This window comes from Triplophysa dalaica, chromosome 12 (assembly GCF_015846415.1).
Source record: "Triplophysa dalaica isolate WHDGS20190420 chromosome 12, ASM1584641v1, whole genome shotgun sequence".
Taxonomy (NCBI): domain Eukaryota; kingdom Metazoa; phylum Chordata; class Actinopteri; order Cypriniformes; family Nemacheilidae; genus Triplophysa; species Triplophysa dalaica.
Window position 1 is genome coordinate 14,746,709 of NC_079553.1, and position 21,219 is coordinate 14,767,927.

A 21,219-nucleotide genomic window follows, 5' to 3' on the forward strand; every position below is an offset into this window, starting at 1 on the left:
TGCTCTGTCTAGCATGCCCAGTTATGCTTCTGCTTCCACCAGCTCACCCTTACCCAGCAATGCTATTGCTGACAGCAGGCTACCAACTCCAGAGGACATCCGGCCATATCAGAATGGATCTATGTGCAAGCCAGAGAACGTTTCAGTTAAAGTTCAAAGTAATGCGTTTTGATTGAAATGTGTACAGTTTGGCTTGAAATAATTGTTTTTTTCGAATTCTCTAAGCATGATTGTTTATATTTCCACTTCTGGTTTGAATATAAAAATGAAAATCAATATTCAAAATTAAGTAGTTGTGTTCTTATTTTTAGATAATCTAGTGTGACAACTTACCTGCCGATGGGGCAAATTGTCACAAGTGCACATCCTCTATTCAACAGTCTACAACTCCGTAATGAGATACGATATGAAAATGTAATGAATACAAATTATGTTCCCAAGAAGTCACTCTTTCATTTGGTATAACATTTATACCGCTGTGATGTATGGTGCTCAGTAAATGTTACTCAGTGTAAAAAGTGTGACAACATGCCCCGCTCTCCCCTATGCATTTTAAACAGCAGTTTGTCTCATTAGCCTGTCCCCAAACCCTAAACCTAACAGTATTATTTTAATTATTTCAGTGTTTCCTCTTCATGAACGTTTAAAAATGGCTGCTCTCCACCCAGGTGCACGCAAACATTGGCGTATCATATGCACGCAAAATCGAACTTTGGCGTACGTATTACAAGATCATGCAACAGCGTGTTATTTATATGCAATTGATGAGACCAGGTTGAAAAAATATAATATGAGCTGTACACATTCAGTTTATGAAAGAATAGAAGGAGGTAAACACAGGTACTTTGCAGAATTTCTAAGATGCTCCGTTTCGTAAAGACATAATGTTAATTATTTTGTGTCTTTAATAAATCACTGCTGTTGTATAAATATTTCTCAAACATCCAAGATATTTGTGTAGCAGATGGTATATTAAAAGTCTAAATGATTAACAGTTTATGATGTCATTTTGAGAAACAAATATTATCAAGATTTAAATGAATCTTACGTTATAAATTCCCATTTTTTCTACAATAATGGATTTTTGTGGGAAATCTGTTGCACAGAGTTCATTATGTTATTTCAGTGTTTGATGAGTAGCAGCCCTTATACTTCTGGCAGATATCTACATGTCAGGATGCATGTGACAGTGTGGAATTCCCCATATTTGTCTTTGCAGGTTCTGATGGTATCTCTGCACCTGGGACAGCCGGAGGCAAAGTTTGCCATCAATGTTGGACCTGTATTAAGGGCATTATGATATTATGACAAACAATTAATTAAAAACTATCAAAATCCCTTAAGGAAGATTTGTCGTATTTAATCAAATAGAGCTTATGGTTCATAATACTATAAATGAAACAATTCCATAAATGAAACTATATCTCATCTGCCTTTCAGTAGTGTCTGTTTGTCTTAGTTACAGGACCTGTTTTAGTTATATTTGAAAAATTCAATACTTCAATAGATTATACATGTTGTACAAAATGCCCATATTTTAATTTGTATTCTTATATATGTTTACATGCATGCTTATTATGTCCTTCTGGTGATGCTTCAAGTGCTAATATATATACATAATTTGGTTCTTGTGTGTGTGTGTGCCAGTAGTTTTTTTATATTAGCAATGGAGAGGATTGGATAGCTTTCCTGTAGCTCAGTGGTAAGAGCATTGCATTGACAATGCAAGGTTGTGGGTTCTATGTGGGTTCACATACTTAGAAACAAAAATGTATAGGATAACTCAATGTAAGTCGGATAAAAGCGGCTGCCAAATGCATAAATGTGAAATGGAGAGAAGACAGGAGAACAATGATGAGTTGTTGGGTGTGGGACCCGGACATGACCAAGGTCGGACTCGTCCATGGGTCCACGTTAGCCAATAGCTCATATGTACAGCTGTGGGAAAAAATTAGAGATCATTTCATACACCGCTTTCCTGTTTTAAAATGTACTATTTATGGGTATGTTTTTAGGTAAAATTATCATTGTTGTTTCATTCTGTGAACTATCCACAATATTTCTCTCTCAAAAAAAAAGTTTCTATTTGCATTTATTTAGAGAAAATTAAGACTAGAGAAACACGTGAAAATACAATGGCAATATTTTATTTGTACAAAAGATATACTAAATATATGCGATAGCTTCATATTGCTGTTGGGTGACTTTATGTCATTCCTGAGGTTTGATTTTGTTGAAATTCAACAAACGCTGTACTGGAAAAAATACATCTGACTTGAAATGAAAATTCGAAATGGTCTCTTATTTTTTCTGTGGCTGTATGTGCCTAGCTGGAGCATGTATTCATTTGTTATTTCATCAGGTTAAAAACTCACTGAGATTCAAATCTCTTTTACATGAGTTATCTGCCCAAGAAAGCAGCAACAAGTTCACAACAAAACACAATCACAAGTGACAAGAACAGCTTAACAGGGCATACAAATCATAGGCCCGGTTTCAGAGACAAGGTTTAAAGCTAGTCCCGGACTAAAATTAATGTTTGACCTGTCTTTACTGAATATAACTTACCCAGAAATATTTTAAACTTATCAGTGCCATTGTTTTGCCTCAAGATGCACACCAGTAATGTATTCTTCTAACATAAATATCTCAATTCAACTAAGACAGAGTCCTGGCTTAAGCTAAACCGTATACCGGGCCATACTTTGTTAAAAATAACTTATATTAAAACTCAATAAATGACGGAAGCATCATCTTTTAAATATCCTGTAGAATTAACACAGTTTTTTTATGTAAATGCCAACAACTGCGCTGCCTCTGTAATTAGGTGCTGGATGTGTGAAGAGATGGGAGATCTCTAAAGGATCCTATTGGTGATCCAAACGTTCCACACCATGTTGGTCAACATAATACATTCTGAGATGTTCAGCAACATATATAGAATGGCTTGCCTTGCTTTTAAACAGCCAACAGTCTAGAGAAAAGCTGTGCAATATGAGTCATCGTAGTTTTGCTTGGACTAGCTGTAAGAGAAATATTGTAAAATAAAAAGAATGCTTGTTTTTGTGACTTTTATGAACTTACATAGATCAAATTTGTAAAGTCAATCAAAACAACTACACGTACATTTCATACATCATCCTTCTACTTCCAGGGAATTTCAAAATTCATACTAAAGATTTAATATTTTCTTTTTAATCCAAATTGGCTGACATGAACTAATAAGGAAAAATGAATACTTCTACAGAATGTATCATCTAAGTTCACTTACTTATACAGTACATATTTAAAATCAAAAGTAATCTATTAATATTAATTAATGCAAAATAAACTAACATGGATAATCAATGAACAACGGTCTTTGCATTAACTAACATGAACTAAGATTACATCCTGTAAACATATTTTGCTCATTGTTACTGTAGTTTTTGTTACAGCTAATGCATAATGTTACTGTAGTCTTAACTTTTTAAACAATAAATGTCCTTGAATCGATTACAGATCAAACTTATCTCAAAATTACAATCTATTTACACTGTCTATATAAAGCTGAGAAAAAAAGTTGTTTTGTCAAATTAATACATGTGTTAAAAAAAACTAATTTTAAGTCACAAAAACTAGTCACAACATTTCTCCCAAATTCCAAATAATAAATGATTTGCATTTATTAGCAGAATATTGAAAATGCACAGACGGGTCAAAATAACAAAAAAACATTGCTGTCAGGTGACTTTATATCGTTCCTGAGGTTTGATTTGTTTAAATTTAACTGGACTGGAATACATGCAGAAATTGTGATACTAGACATCTCTTAATTGCAACTTCATGTTAGCATCTCTACTTTCTCTACTTTAAGGTATACACAACAATACTTCTTTGTTTATTGTGATTATATAATTGTTGTTGTGATCCATATCTGCAAAGTTTTATGGTTCAGAAAGACTTCTTGGTTTAAACAATTATATTTCAAGGCTTGTTTTGACAATTTCTTGACCGAAAATAAATGCTTTTAAATAGAGAAAGTCCTTGTCATTATTTTTTTCATGCGTGTAAACATGGTGAGCTCCCAGCACTGGGGATCAATTCAATTGAATGAGCATGAAATCTATCAATAGAGCTTTCAGTGGTTTAGCTGAAACATGTTCAATTCAACAGGCATAAAGAGAAAGAAACCGAGAGAGTTTAAACCATTAGTCACAGTTATAAAGGCTCTTTCTCGGCGGAAAATCTTACATACATGTGTAATGAGCCGTATTGTTAAAATTTTTTAGCTTACATTTACATTTAGTCAATTAGCAGCCGCTTTAAAAAAAAAAAACTTACAAGGAATTTAAGGAGCAATAAGCGATATGTCATACATGAGCAATAATGCAATAGGTCCCAACACAAAGTTACTGGTTTCAACAACTACCTGTTGAGAGAAAGAGAGAGGGTTAGTTTTTTATGCATTTGTCTGTCAAATATTCACAGAAGAGATGAGTTTAAGTCGTTTTTTGAATGTTGTTAGAGATGTGGTTGACCGGGCCAAGTTTGGATGAATGTTCCATTATTGGAAGGCAATACAAGACGCTGCTGGTTCGCTGAACGCATGGATCTTGATGGGGTGAAGTTTAAATGATAATTTGAAGATTTAGGAAACAGTTCTGCAAAGGGTTAAGTTTGTAAATGTATGCTTTGTTTTTGATTTTATTTTTTACACAGTTATTTAAAAAAATGGACAACCATGCTTTTTGAATGTTTGACTGTGCATTTGTGTATGTATGAGTCTAAAGTAGTGTGCAAACTAAACTTAACTCAAGAGATGAGGTCAGGCAAAGAAAGCACTCTCACACACACATGCACGCATGCACACACACACCCTGCACTTTGTGGTTTGTGGCTCTAGCTCGTGAAATCACAGAGAGCATTGTTACATTAGCAGCAGAGAGAAGAGGTGGTCTGGAAAAGACCCCCAGAAAGAGACAGAGAGATTGAAGAGGAGAGTGAGTTCTTGAGGGAATTTATTTTCGTCCACTGTGACCAGTCCACAGACAGCCAGACACATTTTCAGAGTGTTTGCCTTAGAAGACTCGAGACTTTCTCCCTTCCTCTGTCACTCTGGGACTCAGAGAGCTGCATATACTGAATGTCTATAAAAAGTACTGGAGATTTTGATTGTCATCTTTTATAATGAAGGTGCAAGCCAATCGGCAGAAAAGGTCATTCCATTCCAGTTGACCAGAGGGGGATTATGGGTCGGGAAATTGCAGTGCATTGCTTTTGTGACACTGGAATGTAAACGGGATTCTGGGAAATGTGACCTCTTATAAGAGGACTGGATACAAAATACCCTTGGGAAGGTTACGCGTATGGCTGAGCTTTTTGGTTATTTATTTTCTTAGTTACATGAAAGTATTCAATCTCAGAACAGAGTGAATGGAACAGAGACTGAATAAAGATGATTTTTCTTCTGTTGTAATGTAGCAGTATCAAAACAAAAACATCACTGATAGATATGTAATAAATGCAAGTAAATATCATTAGAAATAAAAAGGGTAGATGTCAGATTAACTAAATAAAAATAATAAACACAATGTACATATAACAATGTTTTAAAGCTTCATGACAGTTGATGTTTAGTGTTTAACAGAGTTCAGTTAAAGCAGATGACACATACATTTAAACATATTCCAAAAAGCTTGTGTTTGTGTTTAATTCTAATATTAAGCTTAATTCTTTGTGCTTGGTAAAACACAATCTGACATGAGGAAAAGTGTTTAGTAGTGAGCTGCTGAAAAAGAAGAACAGTCTCCACCTGCTGGACATTCTGAAAGTTGACAGCTTTCCTGAAAATAAATAAGCTGCATTTACCAGCCAGAAAAACAGTGGGTTGGCAACAGGAATGTTACACAAAAGGTGATTGCAATAAAAAAAAGATCACAAATTTTTTAAATCTATACGATAAATACAAAGATCTCCTCTTTATTTCAATTTGCTACCTTAATCTAGTAAAACAATTACTCTCATAAATTAAATAAATGCACCTTGCAAAATATATTAGGATAAATGTATTCTACGAATGTAAAAAAAGGATGATAAAGGATCATTATAAGTGTCCATTTAAAAAACATTACATTGACATATATATACAATGTTTATCTACAAAAATGGGTTTGGAAAAGAAAGATCAAAAGATCAAGAGAAAAAAATAGCTTTTATGTGGACAATAGAATCGGAAAATGTGTTTAGCTGCTGAATTATAAAATGTGTGTAAATACCAAAGGTAAAGTATAATGTTGAACTAAGAGAACAAATAGTGTCCAGTGCTACTATGAAATCCTCTTTAAACACGTTTACAGAGGGATTACTCAGTGATCTGAACACACACGCAGGAACCCACACACACACACACACACACACACTTCACACAAACACCTTCAGTGATCTGAACATTCGCACACAGACACACACACACACGCAGACACACCTACACACACACACACACACACACGGTTCGCACGCAGACACATGAACGTACACACAAACACACATTCAGTGATCTGGACATTCACACACACACTTACACGCACACACATATACACACATACACACAAACATACACACAGAAAGGCACATGATTTTAAAGGCCTTGTGCATTTTGACTTTTGGGAGGGTCTCTTTCCGTGTATGTGTGCATGCATATGTGTTGTACCCATGCATGTGTGTGTGACCCAACAGAGCTGTAGTACACTGATCTCTGGGGTTGGGCCGTGAGACTTGTATGACAGCGGTACAGCAGCAGATGCCAGAGATGGTGCAGGGAAATGTCCTCCTGACACCAGGAGCATTATCTTTCAGCTCTGTCTGCTGAGTACAGGGAAAAGGGCCAAGGGCGTTGAGCAAACACACACACATACCTACACAGATATGTAGATGCCCACAGGACGGGTTTATTGTTCTGAGGTTGCCCTTCCATTGCTCGTGCAGTCCTAGGTTACATTTTATTTAAATGTCATTAATTTATTCTCAAATGTTTCTCTTAACATTGCCTAAAAAGAAAATACAAATAATGGCACAATTGTTGAATTTACGTATGAGAGTCAGTTTTTTTGCATACAGAATAAACCAGTCTTGGCTGAATTCAACACCATTTAAGATCCAAACGTGTGGTATGTGTAGACAGCACTGTCAAAACCAATATGAGCTATAATACTTATCCTCCCCTCCCATAATGCCTTTCATTGGCATCATTTAATCTGGGAGATGATTTAAATGGATTTTTCCTCCTCTCAGAGATCAAATAAACCTCAGGGAGAACTGTATAGATCTCTATATGAGAATAGGCAGTGAGAGGAACAGAGTGAGCATGAGCAGCTTTAACCAGGCATGGGCCAAAGCAAAGCCGTATGGCCCACAGCTGCTAGTCCAGTTTCTAATCAATAATGTAATGAGTAGACCCTTCCTTCCCCGAAGACCACTCTACACCTCCAAAACCACAGACACAATGCCAGCAGATCTCTGTGTCTCTTCTATCTTCATCTTTCAACTCATACGCTTTCTTCTGTTTTTCCTGTAATTTGGCCCGGTTCTTTTACCTCCATGGAAATTCGTCAATTCACACACACACACAGACACACACTTCAGACCTCCTCCGTAGTTTCCAGACGCCCAAGCAGATTGACCAGCAGGTCTTCAATCCCCAAGCCTGTCTTTATGTTTCAACCTGTGTTTGCCAGGCCATAGATCACCTCAGCATTAATGACCTTCAAGTGCTTTGGACAGTTGTAGACAGCTTGTTGAAGAGGGATCTGCCACAACCTTTACAGCTTCACTTCTTCATCTGTGCTCTGATTAATGCCTCAGAGAGGTCAGAGGTGACAGTTCAGTTTAAGCAACTACAAAACGCATAAAGAATATGCTGGTTTTCACACTTTATGGCATAGAGCATCACTGTTAATTCATTTAGGTTGTTAAGGGGATAGTTTACACCAATATTTTAATTCTGTCATGAATAACTTACTCTCTAGTTATTCCAAACCTTTACATTTTTCTTTGTTTGGTTGAATACAGACAAATATATTTGGACGAATGTTTGAAAAAGTTCTTGAACCCCATTGACTAACAAGTAGTAAAGTAAATGACAGTCAAAAGGAACCCTAGAGCTGGTGCTGTCCTACATACTTCAACATATCTTATGTTGTGTTCAACAAAACAAAAAAACAAGAATAAACAATTTTTTCCTGTGGTAGTCAGTAGGGTCCCGGAACTGTTTGATTATAAGCATTCTTCCAAATATCTTTCTCCGTTTTTATCAGAATAAAGATATTTATACAGAATTTAATTTAATCGAAGGTGAGGAAATAATGACAGTTTTTTTAATTGGGTGAAATATCCCCTTTAAAGCTGCAAGCCATAACATTTTTAACAAAGTCATAAACAAAAAAATTTGTTTAGGTAAAAATGCCTGAAAGAAGAGTGTGACTTCATCCCCTGTAAAGAAAAGTAATTGTATGTTTGTTATAAGCAGAGCAGAGCAAATGGATGAGGTAATGAATTGCAGCTTTAAAAAAACTATATAATAATAATCTTTTACTACACTTTAAAAAACTTAAGCTCCATCTCTAAAACGGCTTTCATTTTTAAACGATGTCGTCATCATTTAAATGGCTCCTCCCTTAAACCTTCTGTCATATACAGTATATGAACATTTTCCAAGAGCCAGTCAATTCCCGTTCAATAAATTCTAGTCCCACATTACATTATTTCCCTTTGTTAAATGTCCTGTTTCAATTACAAATACATCACAAAATGTTGGTAAAACGCAGCGCCGTTTCATGTTGACTTGATTTAACAGATTACACAAATTACACAAGATTTATTGTGTTGCAGATTCGTATTCACAGCCATTGCTCGGTGAATGTGATAAAACAATATTAGAAATGATGGCGATGAATTTGAAGTAGTTTTTGCTCATCATCTGTATTTTTTGACCACCCAGTCAACTGAAAAACAAAAAATATCACATCTATCACACAAAGTGTCAGACTGCATGAGAATTACCGACAGCCTCTCTTGAGTGCGGCAGACTGGCGTAAATGCTCTTTAATCAAATGTCAATGCTTTCAAACTCAGACAGTAACATTCAATTAAAACCAGCTGACAACTGTATTCACCCGCTGTATATGATTCATGGATATTTTTTCAGTTCACAATCGTATGGATGTTGTGTTGAATAAAACGTTTACAAATAAAAAAAGAGTGAGCATTCTGACCTCATTTAGCCTCAGATTGTTAAATATCCCTTTTACTTCATTTTGTGGAACACAGAAAAACAAAAGGATGAATAAAAAAATCCTATCTGCTCTTTTCCATGTAATCAAAGTAAACAGAAACTGGGGCTGCGAGGAAATAAAAACAGAATTTTCATTTTTGTGTGAATTATCCTTTTAAGACAGACAGGAAGATGTCAAAAACTGCACCTCTATTATTTTAGGCGGATGCAGTGATTCTGTAACATAATATCTTGTCTTGACATTTGGTGTTGGCAGATTTGTGCTGACATTAAAAACTGGGGTAACCAAGATATTAAACATATCCATCAAAGCACAGGGAAGGGGCTAATTGTACACTCTAAATGCATGATTTCTTTAAAATACACAAAAATGATGAACAGAATAACAGGCAAAAACTGTTTTTCATTCTAAAGTACACATTGTTTTTTTCATATGACATGTTGATAGATCTAGCTTGGCTAAGGACAAAGTCTACATCGGTCTTAAGCTCACACTTTTATTTTGCTTTTTCATGCACCTGTGTGGAGGTGAATTGACCCTCTGAAAGATCACATAGCCTACATTAAATAGCATCCTTATTTAAAGGTGTTGACTGCAATTGCACATGAAACTACAGCATTTGAGGAGAAATTAGGGAAGGGATCTCTCACAAAAGCCCTGTTCGGACAGGAATTTTCCCTAAAGGGGTTTTGCTGGCATTGCTTGTATTTATATAGTAAAAAGATATACAATGAATTTGTATCGCAAATGCGCCTCATTTACAGAATAGAATTTTTACCTTTGATAAATACCGTAACTAGCTTTTATTCATTTTTTGCAGTATACTTTTATTCTGGACGTAGAGATTTTAAGTCTATTCAAAAACAGCAGAAGTACCACCAACATGAAATGAAAATGAAATCAACAGAGAGATCATAGAAATCTGTTAAGAAACATCACTTTAGTTAAAAAAATCTTAATTATATATCTATATAAAAATATTCACACACTATGACGTTTTTAATCATGTGACGCACTCATCCAGAGCACATGACCTTCTGTAACACCCACTTCAGATAATAGACACCTCCATCTCATTAATAATTACAGTGTTTCCAAATCCCTTTCAAATCAGTACAGAATATGCACAACAATAATAATAGTAACTCCAATGTAATTTTACAGAGAGAGAGAGAGAGAGAGAGAGAGAGAGCGAGAGAGATATATATAATTTCTTAAATAATCATACAGTACCAACTCTTCGGATAAAAAATATCTCAGAAACTTTAGTTTTTTTATTGCGTAGATAAGACCAAAAAAATACAGATATATAAATCCTATTTCCCCGAATACACTATTTTAATGACACCGTGTGTAACAATGGAGTTTATAGTTGATGAGAAACAAGGTTGTGCTAACAAATTCATAGGGGAAGAAACTTCTGCTTGTGATTAATGGCAGGTCAAAGGCTGACAAGCGTTTTAATTTGATTCGATGGCCAGATAAAAAAAACGAAAAAATGCGCTTTTCAAGGACCATTTATAGAGCCTTTGCAGCACAGACTAAATCCCCACTGATGGTTCCTGAGGGACCTGCTCTCAGTGCACAGCTCTCCCTCTCTCTCTCTCTCCCTCTACCTCTCTCTCTCTCTCCCTCTCTCACACACACACACTCACACGCACATCTGCTCTAATCCCCTTTACGCAAGCGAAGTGCAGGTTTACTTGCTTTACGTCAGTGGGTTGTAATAAAATATCCCCTCTGGTTATCTGATCAATGGTTAGAGGAGAGCACCGACTTTGCCCGGGTTAATGGGCGCCATTTCACTTAAATACCAAATTATTGACCTGCGCTGAGACGAGGGAATACTGCCGTCTGGATCACATGACACAGCAGTTAGTGGTGGACCATGGGAGGTCTGCAACTGTGAAGGAAAAAAGAGATTGGGTGTTTAATAGAGATTTCGGTCAGAAACCGAAATGGATTTCTAGTTCTGATCTTGTTAATAGTCGTAAAGTCACAAATGTCCCAATATGCCCTGCATCTGTCTTGACAAATTCACTGTGTTGGTCCATTCTCCTTTTTTTAAGCACCATTCACTTAGCAAACTCTAAAAATCACATAAGAATGAGTCATATCACATCCCCTTTTTCAGGCTGACTCTCAAGGGCGGAGGATCCAGCAGGATGCTGTGATCTGGATACATTACCGGGACTGAACACCATCACTCCGCCACTGCCATCCAGGAAAAGCTATATGAAACGGTCTAAAATGCCAAAAGGTCATTGTATTCTGCATCTGGACTATTGAGAGGTGGTAACAACCTTGTCTATCATTTCACTGAAAATCTACACAAATGTTTCCTTTATAAAATCATTTAATTTGCAAGAAAGTAGGCATCTTTTTGTGTAAAGGAATGAAAGACGCACACCAAAGTGCTGTGCCTGCAAAAATAGCACCTGATTAAATTAGATCACGGATGGTTAGTGAATCAAAATTTTGCAGCAAAAGATAGTTGTTCAAAGAAAAGGCAAGCGAAGGTAAAAGCTCATCTCCTCACCGTCCGAACGAAAAAGCTGCACGGGCTGAAAATATAAAGAGCGACTCTATGAGGGGAAAAGGGGGGATAGATAGAGACATCTGAGTTCAAGGACAGCTCGCTTCCCTCACATAAACATTCCGCTGTAGTCCGAACCCAGTAGCTGCTCTCGGCGCATTGATCCACAGGCCTTTGTAATGGACTCAAATAACAACTCTATTACCACACACAACCTGATTGCTGTGTGTGGCTACAAAATTAGCGGCAAAGGAGCCAGGTTGTCAATATTCATTCTGCAGGAGAGATTACTTGTTGTAGGAGAACAAAGGTGTTCCCTGGACGGCCGGGACAACCGAACTTCTTGTCTGGTACAATTTCAGCCAGGTATCGATTTAGTTTCTATATTTTGTCAGAGAATGAAAAAGAAGAAGAACAAAGGCTTGGGAAAAGCGCACATGTACAGAGAGAACCATCGGCATCCACACACAGCGCATTTAGCCCCCTTTCCTGCGCGGACGACGTTCGGTAACATACGGCAAATTAAATCAATGTGTTCCTGCTAGCAGATGGGTGTTTTAACAGTCAGTTAGCCTTTAGATAATTGAGGCGTTGACTCTGGAATCATAAAACGGATGACTTGTTTATACATTTCGCCCGAATAGATCAGAGAGGTTAAATAAATGAAATCCCATTTGTCAGCTGGTAATAAATGGCACCCCCCATCCCTACAAACACCACCGTTTGGCCTAATAAATACAGAGGGGCCAATGGAGGCCCTCCTCTATTGATAGGGTAACAGCTTAATGAAACACTCGCTCCCTCCGCTTGTTTTCCCCTCTCCTCCTGCACCCGGTGATAAGTAGCAAAGCAACCAAGCCTGTAATTACAATCTTACAGAGAACCCGGCCAATCTGTATATAAATCTCACCATCCAATTACAAGATGTAATAATTTTGCAGTCAAGCTGGTAATGAGGTCTAATACTCATGCATGTGATAATCCCCCCTGGATGCTGACTCTATCAGATGTTAGCTTTGTAATTATACTGGCAGAAAATCATTATTTCATGTTCAGCAGAAAAATGAGGTTGGTGGGGAAGTTAATTTTCTCCATGCTCTGTGAAGCATAGACAAAATTTTAATGATTTAATCATTATCCACGACGCTGTCTGCAATTGACCCATGTTACTTGTGTGTGGCTACATTTGCACTGTTAAGAGTCCCTAATACATAGCACGGCCTGCCAGGTAGCCGATCGCTTTTTTTCGAAATCGTGCCACAATAAAACTATTACCGTAATGGAAAGGAAATCTATATTGTAAAAGCTGCTGTCTCATTTAACAGCAGCGCCGAACATAAATAAAAATTTGAAATCCCGGCGGTTAATGAGGATTAGCGTGAATGCTAGCATGTTACCGTGAATGTTAGCGTGTGTTTTTACCTGATTGTTGACCTAAACGAAGCTGAGAATAGGTCACGAGTGTTGAGAATGTTGAACAGATTTAAAGTCCAATCCTAACAACAGGAGAGTCACAGGATGGGAAGGTTTCCTAATTTTACCAAACAAATCATAGCGAATTTATGGTTGTTTTACTATGGTAGTTCATGTTAATTTAAGCATTCACACATTTTTTTAATCTTATTGTAACTGTTAACATTAAAGCATCACCATATAATTTTGCTCATTGCTACCCCATGTGGTTGATAACCGCAATTGTCTGTTTCCAGGGTTGGAAATAATGTTGTTGTATAATGGCGCTGTAGAAGGAATACATGTAAATTTGTTTATTAAGCTAATGGAACCGGCGAATGCAGAAATGTTGTTTGGAAACCATATGTCACCATATGCTGACTAGAACACAAAACTTTCAGAGTGTGGTTGTAGCCGCTATGAGGCTGCTCATGTACTATGGCAGCGTGAGTAGAATTCGTCCGGTTAAAAGTTGTTCTACCACTGATATAATTTGGAGAGATTATTTTAAGGTCGAAAAACCTTAAAGTGTTCTTTTAAATCGCAATATACTTACATGGACATTTGTATTGACATTAGCTGACGAGATTAATAAATGTTGAAAACAATATTGTTCATTGTTAGCAATTGCATTTACTAATGTTTACAAATACAACCTTATTTTAAAGTGTTAGCGAACAATTGCTGGCATTGTGAGGGTTGCTATGAGAAAAATTTGTCAGTGATGATGTGGACAGTTAACAAGGTTGACACTTTGACAATAACTTTATTAGCGTCTTCAACAACAAACGGTAACATTATGTTTATTCTAAGCTTGTGCGGTTCAGTTTAACACTTAAAATACGTGATGCATAAATATTTGTATTGAGTTTTATTGGCTGTCAATGTTCCTCTAGATAATTAAAGGATTTTATTGCACTTCATGGAGGCAGCCTCAATTTAGCATTGGATGGTTCTTGGCCTCCGTGTTGCAAGGCGTGGATTATCCCTTGGATGTTATACCTATGGTAGCCTACAACTAAATAAAGGAGAATTGAGACAATACAAATAGTTCCTCAAAGGTTCTGAGTGGAAATCAAAACAGGGATTGACTTTGAACGTGTAATGAACGTGTAATACAGACATTCCCAAAACACAGAACTACTGTTGGTGTTAAATATTGCTGTTGCTTAGTATACGAAGTAATGCTATAGCATTTGCATCATTGTCAAGTGAGGAACAGACCTGCAATCTGCAGGTGATAACATTTCTGCTCAACTGGTCTGGGGTCAGTCCATGTGGAGCGTGAGATAGGCCTGTTAATGCAGGTGATTGATGGAGGCTGACCTAAGAGAGAGCAGGCCACAAGAGATTAAAGATGCGATTTGCTTTTTTTTTTAAATGTTAATCAAACGGCAAGAAAACACTCAGTGTGAGTAAGCCCTTATAAACAAAATATCCCATATCTCCTGAAATATTGGTTTATATCCGGTAAATGTTACATGTTTTATGTTATGATTTTGTCACCGATCATTTCTGTCTCTTTGCAAAATCTGACACAGCACATGTATTTCCATAAATCACTACACCAAAGTGATATGATCCTAATATAAGACATTCTAATAAATGATTCTATCACCTATTACATAATTGATCTCGAACGCATCTCTCTCAAACACCTAGCGCGGCATTATTTGGTGGGATCTCATAATGCGATAATGTAAAATCCAGTGTAGCATTATATTTGTAATCAGTTTCATCTGAGCTCAGGCAGAAAAGCATGTTCAGGATCAAACCGTGAGCACAAAAGGCCCGTTTTAAATTCCTAAAGGTGTCAGTGGATGGAGACCAGGGATGAGAGGCTGTTACTTTTGCTTTTTCCCATTAACTGTTATTTAAATGTTGTCAGTCAAACTGCCGGCTGCATCTGGCATCCATGCCATGTGAAATTTATTTATTGAGAGTTTTGGTCACACATGAAAAGTTAAGCAGATGGTGCATCCGCAGACGCACACGCTCGTACGGGATGTGACAGGAGGATCCACCTCCCCCTCCCCTCGGCATTTTATGTATAATCTTTATGCCTGTCTGTTTCTGGACACGAACGCCGTTGTTTTGCCATTTTAAACCGATCTAATCAGTAGGATGTTAAACAAGAGTGGATCTTTTATGCATTGGGTGTTAGGACAAGCGAATCAGTGCTGTAGATCACCAGAATAAACAACTCAAGCTGATTCAATTACAATGGTCAGGCCGCCTTTATCTGCCCGTGACATCATTTCAATCAAAATGTAAAATAATCCAATGCAATAGATGCAATAGCCGAGATAGCCCAGATAGGACACAGCCTGCTGCTTTTAGTCATTTAATAAAAAACGTGGAAGGAAAAAAATAAATAAATGCGGGACATTCTTCCCTTCTGACAGCTGTGCGGAAGTTGCCCAAGCCAAACTCCATTACCCTGTGTAATTGTATTCAAAACCGAACGTCGGCCGCGAGATTGTCTATTATTTTTTTTACGAGTCAGAGTTATTATTAAAGACACAGCCTGCCGATTGTTTCCTCATTTAATTAACCAATGCATAAAATTCATCCTTTAGCTTTTGAGTCAGCGACCGCCATTACCGCTGTAAATCGTATTTGCGAACGGATTGAAATTTCTCAGAAGGCCGTAATAGTCACAGGTTGCTATAAATGTTCTAAATTATGGATCAGATTGAAATGGGATTCAGACCACTGCACTTTTAGCCTGTTTAATTAACAAAGCAAAATCCACTTTGACAGAATATAGGAATATCCTCACCAGAGAAATCTAAGGTGGTGGTGGTGGGGGGGGGGGTCTTTCAACAATAATACTGGAGGAAATTGAATGTATGGGAATGTACAACAATGTTAATAATACGATGTGGGTATCTACAACGGTGTAATCTAATAGAAAGCAATTAATTTAGGACACAGGCTGCTGCACTTTTTAGTCGTTTAATTAAAGTGGGTTTCGTTTGGCTGGAAGTATAAAGGCTTACACCCTTTGTCACCCTTCAGATGCAGGTTTGGGCGGCTGCCGTGTAATGTATATTGGCGAAGGGTTGCGATCATGGGTTGTAAACCACTGCATGGCGAACCCCTCTCTCATCTCCCTCGCGTTTCAATATGTTATACCGAACCTTGGTGCATGAAGTATTAAAGGATACGTTGCATTACAAGTATCGGGAGCCGTAATGAAATCCAGAGCTGAAACTTATTTTGTGTTTAGGCTGCTAACACCCTGCCATGGCTGAAGAGCTTCTTTCCTAACAAACCAAAGGAGATTAAATGCTGAGAGAGTTGAACATACAATACAAATTCTAAATCCAGCTCAGTGGTTAAAGCACGGTGCTAGCAACGCCAAGTTCATGGGTTCGATCCCAGGATAGCTCGTGGTGATGCCAAGGCCATGGGTTTGTTCCTCAGGATTGCACATACTGAAATGCAAATATGTAGTATAATGCAATGTAAATTGCTTTGGATAAACACGTATGCCAAATACATAAAAAGTTTATGTTTCTGCATTACATGGAATGTGCTTTTTGTCTGTTGCGTCAAATAATGGATTTGGCCTGATAGATTTGGTATTCTCGCTTCAATAACCAGTTTTATAATGCCATGACATGGAAAAATGTAAAACATTATTAAACATGGGAAGATAGGCGAGTTACCAATTCAATAGGTAACAAGGCTATAGGACCAATTAATACTCATTATGTTACTGTCAATGATATTTGAACAATTGGCAATGTATTGAATTTCTGAAACATCAATCTACCTCAAAAGTTTTAAACTAAATTGAACTTCAAAATAAAAGTCATAACAAAAATAATTAAACATTTTGAAAGATTTCATAAACTGCTACTAAGGATGTGTGTATGGCATCATACCCATGAAAAAATGGTGAGCAGTCTTATATTCCTGGAGTATTAGATAATTCTGCAAGCCCATCAACCCCACGGTACCGCACAATAAATGTTTCAATACCAGTAGAACCATGTTAGCACGGCTAAATCCTGTAGCCATTAACTTTTTGTCATGTATTTTTTTCATTAAATACATCAGCAACCACTTCACACAGCATTATGAGATAATAACATGCATAACTCCCTTGCATTAATATGACTGAAAGTAGTTTTACCTTCCACCAGAACAGTAAAGGTTACTCTTGTAAGGTGAGCTGAGGAGGAAGAGATTTTTTTCTCCTTCTAAACAAGCCTTTTATAATTCATCAGAAACGTTGACAGATGAGTTCTGCTGGAGAATATTAGAAAATGTCTCAAATCTCATATATATGCTAATAGTATGCTGAGGCCGCTTGGAAGTGAGGTGGATTTTTTAATCTGCCCTGACCAGTGAGGAAAGTGGAGGAGACAAGCCATAGCACTCAACAATTTATGATCAAACAAGCGAACTATATGAAACACAGGGCACAGAATGGGGGGTAGAGAAAGACATTTTCTAATTTCGCTGTTGTGTAACAAATAACAACAGTTCCCGTTTTACTTGTCGTCCGAGACATTGAATAATTTTTTTCCGTGCCATTTATTTATTTTTTGCATACGTAATTCTTCACATGTATTGCATTTTGTGTTTTACATAATTGCACAGTCAGTTTTAGAGAATGCTGTGTGTTAATGATTTTTTTACCTTGCTTAAATTTATGGCTGTTCAAACTAACATTTTATGTCATGTATTAAAAAATGTTGCTAACTTATAATTGTGTTTGGTTGAGTGACTTTGTGCAAGAACCAAATTGTCTCCACTATTGAGAAAGGAACAATCTATTTAATACTGCTTTTAATAAAGTCTCATTCTTGAGAGACTCACAAGTATAGCTTTTTAAGTTGCTCACTATCTCAATATTGTCTCAGATTTGGCAAAGTCCATTCACTTTTATGTAAATTATCCTAGGGGTAACAGGAACTGCTGGAGCTTTTCCAGCATCTTATGCCAAATACAAGGAAACACCCGGTACAGGTTATCAAAGTCAAAAGATCTCAGTGTGAATTAAAATTTCTCATCATATTCTTATCAATGATACTCAATTTATAAAAAAAAAAAAAAAAAAATCTCTGTCAAAAGATGTTTATTTAGTGTCTTATTGTATTTTCCCAAAGCATACCTGAAATTTTAATTAAAGGTGAGGCAAGTGATTTTCCGAGAAACACTGATATTTCAAGTCAACACTCGAACAAAAAACATTAAACTATGTAGCGCCACCCGGTCTGTGGGAAAAATAACTCGTCATTTTATTTACCCCAAGTCATATAAACCCCGCCTCCAGAAACAAAGGGCTGTGGGATTGTTTGTAAACACTATACCATCTCGAAACGTTTTCAAGCTTTGTTTTACCCCAAAACGTAGAAGCAAAGTGCAATTCACCTGGACTATGGCGAGCCCTTTAACCATTCAATTGAAATTGATGTCAAGGTGAGACATCCCTCTAAATAAAATTTTCCATTCCATTCCATTTTCTACCGCTTATCCGAACTACCCCGGATCATGGGGAGCCTGTGCCTATCTCAGGAGTCATCGGGCATCAAGGCAGGATACACCTTGGATGGAGTGCCAACCCATCGCAGGGCACACACACACACACACACACACAATCACTCATTCATTCATTCACTCACTCACTCACGCACGCACACCCTACGGACAATTTTTCCAGAGATGCCAATAAACCTACCATGCATGTCTTTGGACCAGGGGAGGAAACCGGAGTACCCGGAGGAAACCCCCGAGGCACGGGGAGAACATGCAAACTCCACACACACAAGTCGGAAGCGGGAATCGAACCCCCAACCCTGGAGGTGTGAGGCGAACGTGCTAACCACTAAGCCACCGTGCCCCCCAAATTAAATTTTCATTGTATATATTTCATATCACTTTATGTCTTTACCCACTGTCACATCCAGTTCTCAAAACCACATAATCACAAAACGTTATTAGTCATATATATATATAAAAAAAAATGCTAATTAATGCTCTCTCAGTAAACGCTCCTGCATTCGTTTGTATGAGACATGCGCCATTCACACTCTTCCAGAAAAACTGGGAATATTTATGCAAAACAGTCCACTAAAAATGATACCACAATCAGTCAGAGAAGCTGATTCCCTGCTCTATTGGAGCTTGTGATGAAGTATTAATGGTTGGTAGCCGGTGCTTTATTTCTCGTAAATTACATGTGTCAAAGATAAAGGCTTTGTTTTGACTATGAGGTTAGTCCAGGAAAATAAGGCCATTCACAGAGAGCTCAGTTCAGTGTTTGAAAATTCTGATGATCCAACCAAACAAGCCTAATGTGACAACACATAACAACACCGCTATCCTTCGCTGAATGGTTGTGCTGATCGTCAACATTTGTTTCAATTAAAGTTTCATTTTGGCTTCTGTAAACTTGTTAGGCAGAGAAACATTTTTGAAAGCCATTATTTAACGTGGATGATCAACAGCATTAGGTAATTTTAAGGGTTTCTTTTTTGGGAGGGACTGGAGATCAAAGGGATTTTTTGTCATGAAACAGGGGCAAGGATTGGTGAGTTTTGTATGGATTACGGTTATTTTTAAAAAGGGCTGAATCCAAGGGTAAATTCAAACCTCCAACTGCTTACTGTAGCTGGATGAATCTCATGACCCTGTAGTTCTACTAGGATTATTAAATGAGCAATAAAATTACTGTGGGCGATTCAAGCTTAAAGTAATTCTATCAATTTCTTCCACCTGTTTCTTTTCAGCACAGCATTAGTGTCTTATCCTCATGTTCAATAAAAAGCAGACTTGTGCACAGTGTAATATCATGACTTTGTTTACATGTACGCTTACTGCTTGGATTAAACATATCTGCGTCCTCTCAGCACCTTGGTCAGTTAACAAATCTATTCATTCCACTGACATTTTTTTTTACCAACATTAAATTTGTTACAAATTTACTAAACCTCTGAAAACGATCCTCCATTGGAAGCCACACGCAATGTAACTGCCTCAATAGCGGGAATTAGGAAGTTATGGTTCATTGCTATGACACAAACTAATGGCTTCTGGCTACTTAAAAACTGCTCCAACTTACAACTTCAATAGGTAATACATCAACACAGAACAAAAAAAAACAGCTGTTTTAAGAAGCCTTGGCACCCTCTATCCCATGATACAGCGGGGTGGAAACCTATCTTTAACACATTTGTCTAGGTTTTGTCACGAATCATTTGTGCCGTCTCCCTTGGCGGCTAAAAAGGCCCGTTGTGAGATTAGGGCACCAAAGTGGATGTGGCCAGGGAATTAGACAGGGTCTCTCTCAATCGTCTGTCTTCTTTCATCCGTCTCAATCTCTCTCCATCTATTTCTCCTTCTTATCCATACACCTTGTTTAGCGCTCAGTCATTCCCGCTGTCCGCTCCATTATTCCGGAAAGCAGGAATGATGATGAATGAGCGGGCTGGAGGAAGGAGGACAGATCGGCTCCGAGGGTGGGAATTGGTTAAGTACTTCTGCGGTGCTGTGACCTCATAATCTCTCGTAGCCTCTTGGCCGGCTTGATTTATAAACTGGGTGGTGATTAATGCTTTTTTAAGTGGCCGAGGCACAGCTGAAATGCCCAGACCACGACATTCAAACATCAGAGCATCTTGTCACGCCTCAACGCAGGAAATGGTGGCGGTGAGCCTTTAGGTAGCTAAGGCGATGATTCTATAGCCAAGGCCAATCAAACTCACCCGGGCTATAAATCATGCTCGTCGCTTGTCTTTAACACCATTTGTGCCTGTACACAAGCTCCTTAAAGGTCGCTGTGTATTGGTTATTTGAGATGTCTTGTCAGAGGGGCTTGATGCGGGGTGTCTCCTGCAGGGGCAGGTGGCCTAGGTTTTAGCAGGTATTCAAGGGACAGGTGCGTGACCCAGAATGACTTCAACATCAGCGCAGATTTTTTCTCATTATGGCTCATAATCAAAC